The sequence below is a fragment of the Catharus ustulatus genome, chromosome 26, assembly GCF_009819885.2.
Source record: "Catharus ustulatus isolate bCatUst1 chromosome 26, bCatUst1.pri.v2, whole genome shotgun sequence".
NCBI lineage: Eukaryota > Metazoa > Chordata > Aves > Passeriformes > Turdidae > Catharus > Catharus ustulatus.
The window spans coordinates 6,501,163-6,509,060 of NC_046246.1; positions in this window are offsets into that span (position 1 = coordinate 6,501,163).

Here is a 7,898-nt window from a genome sequence, read left to right on the forward strand (position 1 = left end):
TTCGTTGCTCTTTGTTAGGTGGGATGTTATTTTCTGTGAGGGAATCCATGCTGGGATGACCTACAAGACAAACAGGAAAGGGATGTAAACAGCAGCCCAGGCACTGAGGAAGGAGAGTGCACCCAGCAGGGAATGTGGGAAAGGAAAGGAACTGGTGGGACTGGAAAAGTGCTGGGCAGAGCTGATTTCCAGGGACACTGATAAGGCCACACTGAACTCAGTCCTGAGCACTGGAACAAAAGCACCATTAGCAATTGCAGGGGATCAAACAGGAGAGCTCCCTGTTTGTGTCAGATAAACTCTGCTCACCCCAGGTCTCACCCTCAGCAGGCAAAGGGCCAGGAGATCTTTTGGGGCTTGGTACATTATGCACCAGTGTGGTTCTCCTGCAGCCTCTGGCATTTCCAGCGTTGTGGGGTGTTCTGGTGATTCCTTACAGCTACTCCCAAATCCATGGGTGGTTTCTGGATGGTTCTCCCAGCAGAGGTTCAAAGGGGCCTTCCCAGAGCCCATGGAAGTGTCCTGTGACATTTGAAGATTTGGATTTGTGTGTGAAGGTGCTCCATGGGGAGCAGAGCCAAGGCCAGCAGCACCATCCTCCCTCCCAGCTCCAGGCCCAGGGAGGTGGAGAAAACCATTTCCCAAATTTTTCCAAATTAAATCCTCATGTGGTTTGGGCCACAAACACTGCCAGGGCAAAAGTGGTGTTGCTTTGCTTGCAGAAATGCTGAGTTTCAGAAGGAAAAAGGGCTTGGGATGCCTTTGAATTGCCTTTACCTGTGGGTGGTGAGCAACAAAGGCAAAGCCACACTTCAAACCCTGCTGTCTCCCTGTGAGTGGTTTCAGAGCCAGCAGCACTGACACCAAAATCTGGGAAGGGCTCTCTGAGACTGCCCAGGACACTCTGGCAGGAAATGTCTGTGTGTGTGTCCACAAGCCTCCATCACCTCTTTTTTCAGGACCCCAGAATTCCCAGTGGGAATTGCTGTCCTTGCAGTCAGGAACCTGTGGTGCCAAGGGTTATGTGAGTTACCCTAAATCTCAGTGGAATGGGGATAAAATCCTCCAGAGTGCCAGGATGAAGCTTTACCTCCTGCAGCTCCTCTGGGGTTTAAAGCTTTCATTGCTGACTGCTCAGATTGAATTTCCTGCTGGACTGGGACAGAGTAAAATCTGATGGCCAGGCCTCAGTGATGTGGGAGTGTCCAGCTCTGGCTGGAGAGGAGAGGGGTAAGACACCCCTGTATTACAGATTTAAACAAAAAGAATGATGCTTTTTTTCCTGATTTTTTCCCCCTTGTTTCCTATGGCAAGCTGGTGAAATGCTGGGATGTTGAACTGTTGTAACACAGGGTTTGGTCCCAGAGCTGAGGATGGCTTTGAGGTCTGCTTGGACACTTTTTCCTTGTTTCTCACTCCTTTATTTTCCCCTCAGTTTTATTCTGTCACTCAAACCCAGATCCTGCAGTGACTACACAAAAGTTCCTTTTTGCTGAGTGAGAGCAGTGACCACGACACTGCAGGATCTGTCCACCTCCTTCTCCTGAGATATCTCTTTGTCTCTAGTCATAAATTATCAGCCACTGCCATCTTTTAAATAGATAGTTTCCTGTTCTGCCTCTTGTAGGTTAGATATTATCTCCCCCAGTAAATCATGAGTCAGTGATTAATTCAAGAAGGCCGTTCCCAGAAGCAAATTCTTACAATGTTAAAATTAATACGATGCGGAGCCATTATACCGTGATAGAGAAAATAATGATGGCCTGCAAACCAATTTAGTGCAGCCAGGACATGCTGGGGCAGGTGCTGAGCCTGAGTCACTGCAGCAGAGTTCAGAGCCCCAGTGCAGGGGCTGCCAGTGAGCAGGACTGAGCCCCAGGAGTGCTCTGTTTGCACACCCAAAGTGGGAGGGAAATCTGCTTTGCTGATGTGTAAATACCATCAGTGAGTGTAAAAGCAGGAATTGCTTCAGGAGGGTGCATGCAGCCACTTAAGGTGTCTCAGCTGATGAGTGGCAGCTTATTAAGCTGATTAAATTGTGTCTTCGTGTTAAGCAGCTCTGCAAAGTCATCACATGTTCTGGAGTTTGCCTCAGCACAGGGATGGGGCTGCTCCAGGAGGGACAGCTCACTGGGGAGTGGCTCAAAACTGGGGAAAAAACTCCAAAACTCTCTCTAGAAATAACAAATCAATCCCCAAAGCAATCAGAGCTACAGCAAGGCACCAGCAAAGGGACAGAGCAGCCCAGGAGGTGTGTGTATGTTATTATAAACCATCAGATAATGGGTAATGACACTGTTAACAGCTGCCACATCTCCAAAGTGCCTGGATTGCTGTGGATGAGGCCCTGGGCACCTCAGGGCTGGGCAGCAGGCACACAACAGCTCAGGGACTTGCACAAGGGTGAATCAGCAGGACTTGAGGAACTCAACCTGAAGGCAGGAGGTGAGCTGGAGGAACTGGCACAGCTCCTCAGCAGTGTCCCCAGGTGTGACCCTGCACCCCCTGAGCCAGCAGTGCCACCAGGTGTGACCCTGAACCCAGCAGTGTCCCCAGGTGTGACCCTGCACCCCCTGAGCCCAGCAGTGTCCCCAGGTGTGACCCTAAGCCCAGCAGTGTCCCCAGGTGTGACCCTGCACCCCCTGAGCCCAGCAGTGCCACCAGGTGTGACCCTGAGCCAGCAGTGCCACCAGGTGTGACCCTGAACCCAGCAGTGTCCCCAGGTGTGACCCTGAGCCAGCAGTGTCCCCAGGTATGACTGCACTCCCTGAGCCCAGCAGTGCCACCAGGTGTGACCCTGAGCCAGCAGTGTCCCCAGGTGTGACCCTGAGCCAGCAGTGTCCCCAGGTGTGATCCTGAGCCCAGCAGTGCCACCAGGTGTGACCCTGAGCCCAGCAGTGTCCCCAGGTGTGACCCAGAGCCAGCAGTGTCCCCAGGTGTGACCCTGGCAGAGACCTGAGCCCAGCAGTGTCCCCAGGTGTGACCCTGCACCCCCTGAGCCCAGCAGTGTCCCCAGGTGTGACCCTGAGCCCAGCAGTGTCCCAGCAGTGTCCCCAGGTGTGACCCTGAGCCCAGCAGTGTCCCAGCAGTGTCCCCAGGTGTGACCCTGAGCCCAGCAATGTCCCCAGGTGTGACCCTGCACCCCCTGAGCCCAGCAGTGTCCCCAGGTGTGACCCTGAGCCAGCAATGTCCCAGCAGTGTCCCCAGGTGTGACCCTGAGCCCAGCAGTGTCCCCAGGTGTGACCCTGAGCCCAGCAGTGTCCCCAGGTGTCACCTGCCAGTCCTTTTTTAGAGTTAGGGTGGCCAGAAGCAAGCCCACCATTCCAGCACCACCAGTGCTGGGATTATTGGATTTCCTGTGTTGCTTTTCAAATCACGGATTTCATGCTTTAATTTTAACTGTGAATCAAGGTAGGTGTCTTCAGAGTTTCCAAATTTTAATCCTTTAATGCAAGCCTCCTGTTGCATGGGAAGCTGAGTGATTCTGGGGATGAGGAAGATCAAATTTCTCAGCAATTTGTATAGACTGGGAGCCAGAGCACATCTAAAATCTCACCTGTAACTTCTGAGCTGGGCCTAATTAAAGCAGCATGTGGGCAGAATGCTTTATTTGCAGTACCACACCTTTGCTGCCTCTCTTTTCCTGGGCTTTTCAAAAAGAGGACTGGGCAGGATTCTATTTATAGAGCCAAATAAATGCAGCCCTGCCTGTGCTGTACGTGATCCCTCCAGCTTTTCAGAGCCCTTCCTGCCCCACTTCTGCCAATCCCAGCGGGAACTGGGAGGTCTGGGACGACAGAAGAGAAAAGAAACAGCTTTGTAGTAACACAAATGGGAAATCATTGCAGTGTGTGGCATGGGAAGAGGTGAAGTTCCTGATCTTTAGGAACATTGTGTGAAATTCATTAATTGTCTTGTCTGCCAGTTACCAATGGAAAATACTCTGGTGTTCTGGTGATTGAGAGTTGGATTGTGGCAGTGATGTGATGCCCCTCCTGAATGGCAAAGAGAAGAGAGCAAGGTCTGGGATGGAAGAAGGAGGCAGCTGGGGCAGAATTCCACTCATCCAGACACCAGGATGAAGGGATTTAACTGTGTTTGGCAGGAGCAAGAAGGAGCAGGGAAGATGTGGCTCAAAGAGGGGAATGGATGAGCCAAGGGCTGATTGAAAACCCCATCCAGATGGAACCTGTGCTTGGCCACAGCAGCAGCAGCCCTGGAATGACTCAAACCTCTCAAGGAACAAGCAGGAATGGCTGGGAAGGGAATGGAGGCTCCTGCTCTGCCTGGCCTTACAAAATGCTGAAGGGAAGAGTGGCAGGGAGTGAGCAGGCAGTGCAGGAGCTGCTGATTTACAGTGAGATCACAGGGAACTCCTCCTGCTCCTTTTCATCTCTCAGCTGAGCTGGTCCTGGCTGCATGCACAGACAAGTGGAAAGGTGCTACTATGGTGCTAAAAATAACAAACCCTAAATATGGGCCACCCCCAGAAAACTGGGAGAAACCAGACCCCAAGGAATCAGTCCCCAGTTCTTGTGTGCACTCACAATTCTGGTGGATTCTGGTGTAAAAATGCCCCCTGAGTTACCAAGCAGCTGAGCACAAATCATCTTTTTTATTTTCCTTTGTAGGAAAACGCTTCAGGACAGACCAAAATTTGAATTGTGTGATGCAACTCTATGAATTTCAGCAGAGCTGCTCTGACTTGGGCTGCTCCAAAGTTACAGCAGATTTCTGAAGATGTGGTGTGAGGGTTCACCTGCAGGGAACAGGGATCCTGAGCCAGCTGTTCCTTACCCACAGGCAGAAGCAGGACCAGAACTGAGCCTGCACTGCCCTGGCCATGGGTCCATCTCCATGTGCTTGAGGCTGTCCAGCCCCTGCTCTGTGGTTGTGCTGAGGGAAGCAGGACCTGCCCAATTCTGCTGGGGCTGATTATTAAAATTGCAGCAGGTTTCCAGAGCAGCTGATAAAAAACTGCATCTGCAAGCTCCTTCTGGCCTGGTGCTGCCAGGCTTGGCTGCTGTGCCCAGCCTGGGAGGGCTGGATGCAATCCCTGACTCCTTCCAGGGCAGCACGTGCCAGGGAAAGGCTCTGGAGCCCTTCTGTGCATCCAGCTCTGGGTTTGGCACATCCACTGTCACTGCTGGGGGTAACAGGACATCAGGCACCTCCACACCCTTGGAGAGTCAGCTCCTGCCTCAGAGTGCTGTCAGAGTCCCTGGAATTGTGTTTGGGTGATGGAAGGGGCACTGTGCTGCCAGGGAAATCCAGCAGCTCGCAGCCCTGGTGGCCTGGGTGCTGGCAGAGTGACACAAGTGGGTCAAGTCACCTGCTGGGTGTTCCAGGTCAGGCACTGAGAGGCAAACGAGCTCTTTCCACTGCCTGAATTACAAGTGGGTCACTTCCCATCCTGGGAAGTGCTCCAGAAAGGCTGAGGGGACACAGCCAAGTCCTTCAGCTGGGGGAAACCAAGTCAGCAGCCCCCCAAAAAAGTCTGGTGTTGGTGGCTGCAGTGCTTCCCCTCCTGACCTGCTGCAGGAACTCTTCTCTAGGCTTTATCCTAGGAGAGAGGCAGCCAAGCCCTTGTGTAGTTTGTGGTCTGGCCTCCTGCCCACTCTGCCCTTCAAGCAGGAAGCTCTCAAAGGGAAGGGAGTGCTTTGTGAAGCTCCCTGCAGACTCTGCCTGCTCTGCTTTAGTCACAGCTCAGCACCAGGTCAGCTGGCACTGCTGGAAGCTGACCAGGCAGACTGATGGCGCCTACACAAAGTCTTTAAGCAACTTCTCCACCTTGATCATTTTCCCCTCATCTTTTTTTTTTTTTTTTTTCCTGTCCTTTACGTCCTTGATTGCTGTTATTCAACCCTGAGATAATGCACTCCTGCTATCACCGAGATGGGAGAGACAAGCAAGGAGCAAGACATCAAAGGAAGGAGAAGAAAGAGAAGATGCCAAAGGCAGGAGAAGAAAGGGGAGAAGATGCCAAACACTGCCTTGATTTTCCTACTTTACATACCCGGTACCGAGTCTCAGAAATCCTTCATGTACGTAATTTTGGCACTTCTGGGGTTACCACGCCGTCCCCAGACAGTGGAAGGGCATCCTCCTTCCCCCAGCTGAGGAAGCAGCTGCCAAGGTGCATCCAGAAAGGCCAGGAGGGCCTTGGCAGCTGCGAGTGTTGGCTGGGCTTGAAAAGGAGCCGGGCTGGGAGCAGATTGGGCTTTAAGGCATCCGTCTGCTTCCCTCTGCTGGTGGGAAGGAAGGAGGAATTCCTGAAAACCAGGGAGCAGCGGGTAGGGCTGCAAAAGGCGAACAGAGAGGTGCTGGTGTCCCTGAACAAAGATTACTCCACTGAAGAAATGCAACAAGTGTGCCCTGGAGGGCTCAAAAACTTGGTAAAAACAGGGTCAGATTTGTTGGGTGAGAGACAGCAAAGTGGCACAAATGAGGTGATTTATCTGAAATAATTTCCAGGCTTAAACCACCAATATTGCATTACCATTTCTCGTTCTGTCACCAGTTGTGATTACAGAGTTAGTTTAATGATCTTGATCTAAACTTGGTTGCTATTCTTGTCTTGGATCATTATCAGTGGCAAAAAAATCCCCAAAACAACAAACAACCTCATAAAATTCAAACATTTTTGTTACTCGTTGGTTATACTGAAATCCCTTTGATTGAGAGTTAATGTTTTTTTATTTCTCAGCTTGAGAGCACTTTCCTGTGGTGTTTATAAGGACTGGAGGAAGTCTTGAGACCTAAAAGGAACAGCCAAAGATAGCAACACTGAATATGGAGATGCAGGAAACATGGGAACACAACAGCAGCTTTCATTTGGAATGGGATGTGTAAGATAAAGGCAAATCCAACATTAATGCAGCATTCCCAGCAGGAAATCAGCAGTCACTCCTGCATTTCATTTCCCTGTTTTATTTAAAAAGAACTTTGGAGCACTGCTGTTGTTTGATGTTATTTCTTATTCCCTTGTGCCGGTTTATTCCCAAGAGGAGGAATTTTGGACCTGGAACATCTCTAACCACAATGACCACAAATAATTCCAGATATCCCTTTCTTTGCTCCAGTAATGAACCCTGGATGTGCTTTGGGTGGAAAATCTTGGTGTGGTTGAGGTTTTCAGCGTTCAGCTCTGCACTCACTGTGCTAAGTGCTGCTTATTTTTGGGACGTGGCACTGAATGCTGATGTTCTGCTTGAGATACCTCGTGCTCCACAGCATCCCTGAGCTGGAAAGGCAGGGATCAGCTCACAGCACACACATCCAGTGGAACAACTCAGGGCACGGCCGTGATTTTGTTTCTAAACCCAGTCACAGCTCTGAATGTGCAGCAGGGCCAAGGCTCCAGAGCTGGCCCAGGTCAGCATTTACTGTCTGCATTGACAGAAGCCGGGATTCGAGGGCGAGAGGAGCCCAGGTGAGGGATGAGGGGATGAGCTGAGGGATGAGCTGAGGCCTGAGGTGAGGGATGAGCTAAGGCCTCAGCTGAGGGATGAGGTGAGGGATGAGGTGAGGGATGAGCTGAGGTCTCAGGTGAGGGATGAGGGGAGGCCTCAGGTGAGGGATGAGTTGAGGCCTCTGGTGCAGCCTCAGGTGCGGCCGCTGGAGGGCGCCACCGGAAGTCGCCTCACGGCCCAGCCCCGCCCAGGTGAGGCGGCGCGGGGCGCACTGGGAATGGCGGCTGATGGGGGGAGCACTGGGGAGATCCCCGACCCCGCTCAGGTGAGATGAGCGGTCTGTATCCGCCCTCACCTGCCGGTACCGGCCCGTTCCTGCCGGTGCATCCCCGGCCCTCGGCGGCACCGGGAATGAGGACGCCCGGTTGCCGCGACAACAGCCGCCTCAGCTCTCCTCCAATCACCGTGCCTGTTACTTTGACACTA